Source organism: Buceros rhinoceros, unplaced genomic scaffold (assembly GCF_000710305.1).
Source record: "Buceros rhinoceros silvestris isolate BGI_N320 unplaced genomic scaffold, ASM71030v1 scaffold6232, whole genome shotgun sequence".
NCBI lineage: Eukaryota > Metazoa > Chordata > Aves > Bucerotiformes > Bucerotidae > Buceros > Buceros rhinoceros.
This window is the reverse complement of record NW_010400560.1, coordinates 1-2,021: the sequence shown is the minus strand read 5'-3', so window position 1 is coordinate 2,021 and position 2,021 is coordinate 1.

Sequence of the window (2,021 nt, the reverse complement as noted above, 5' to 3'; positions counted from 1 at the left end):
TAGCGGGTGGCAGGGACAGGAGCAGCTGGGCGACCAGCAGCGGCAGCCCTGCCTTGCCTCTCTGCCACTCTCCAAAGCGCAGCGCCGCAGCAGAGCCCCCAGAAAAGCAAGAAATACTCAAAACCAAGGAGGTGTGGGGACACTGCAGGAGGACAGTCCTTAACAAAGGGAGAGGGGCTGGCAGAAAGCTGGGCTGGGCAGCAGTGGCACAGCAGTGTGGGCTGTCCAAGAAGCTGCTCCAGAAAAAGCAGGTGGAGTCTTGGCTGCAAAGTGGGCCCGTAACAGGGTACAGGCACCGGGGAGAGCTGTGTTCAGAAGCCCAAGCTCATGAGAGGGTGCAGCCTATTTACTGAGGTGAGAACAAGTGGTTTCAGCATAATTCCGGTTTAGCGTCTGGCTGAGGGAGGCTGCAGCATCGCCTCACCACAGCTGGGGCCCAGACCAGCCTGCGGGGCTGGGGGAGGCTGCAAAAGCTGCCCATGCTTCTTCCATGTAATAAGACAGACCTACGTCTGGTTGCAGGGCAGGTGATTCCCATACACTGAGGGACTCTCCCTGCAGCTGAGAAGTGCTGAGGCACCACCACTCCAGCTGCTTATATATATTTTTGTTTGGTTTTTTTTGTTTTTTAAGGATTGAGAAAGATGCAGAGGGATCAGCCACCCTTAGCTGGAAAAGGCAGCGGGGTCCCGAGCCCTCCCACCAGCACAGCAGAAACGTTTTTGAGCCCGTGGCTGTTTGGAATTTTTTTAATAAAATGGATTTTTTTTTTCAAATATTTGTAACTGAAAAAATAATTCAATTTAAAGATCCATTCTCTCCCCCATTAACTTGTCACTTTTATCCTTTTCCAGTTGAATACTTGCTCTGGATCCGATGCCCCAGCACCATCTGTCTCTGATGGTGCTGATCACCCCTCGCCATTCGCTGCATAGTGGAAGGGAGAGTGCTAGTCCAATACACGTTACAAACAAGTAGTGGTTACAGCAGAAAGATTCAGGATTACATTCAAGGTAGAGGCAGAACATCAGACTTCTGTTTTGTTTTGTTTTTCCCAGTGGGTGCAAAACTGTATGTCCAGGGGAATACCTCTTCTGACAAAGAACTAGTCAACTATTATTCAAACAAATAATAGTAAGAAAGCAGAGAACGGGGCTGGCCTGCTCTGGGCACTGCTCAGGGAAGACTGTCTAACTTCCTGGGATGAGGCACCATGTTCCCCACTGCTCCTGGGCACAGGGTGATCGCTCACACTCCTGGCTGAAGCCCCTTGTGCAGGGAGGCTCTGGCAGGTTAGCTGGGTTCTTCAGGGGCTGAGGCTTATGGTTCTGTATCTTCTGGGCTCCTTGACGGCTCTTCAGCCCATCAGCCAATTTATTTCAGGTATGTTGGGCACATTTAACGTAATTCCTTACATTCCTAAAGTTACACAAAGGAAGGTGAAAAGGAGCAGCTGTGAGCTCAGCCTTTCGCCACCAACCCTGGGGAAGGGCTAAATCAGCAACAGGCATTGGCATGGCACTGCCAACAGCACGGGGTGCCTGGCCCAGGGCGAGGAACTGTAGCTGGGTCAGGCCAGGAGTGCTCCCACCTTCCTCTCGGAGCTCACTGCACCGCAGTAATTCCATTCTTTATTCCCTGCTTGCAGCTTTGTAGTTATTTGTACAAAAGAAGTCACACAGCTGGTGTTTGCAGGGGCTACTGCTCACTGTGGGCTAAAAGGAGCCGATTTTGCTCAAGTTTGACAAAGAGGCAGCCTCAATCTTTCCCCTCCACATGCTTCACCTAAGACGCCCCTTGGCTCCAGTGCCCACCTGGTCCAGCTGCCCTGGGTGGGGGTGGGGTGGGGCGGCTGGGGGAGCTCTGTAAGGCAATGGCTAACACGCTCCCAGGGAGCAGTGAGGGAGCGCTCGGGGCGGGGGGTGATGGACATGTCCACCACCCCCAGTTCTTTTGATTTTTTTATTTTTTTTTTCTTTCAGGACAGGACTTGGTAGCTGGGGCAACAGAAGCGGGACGGG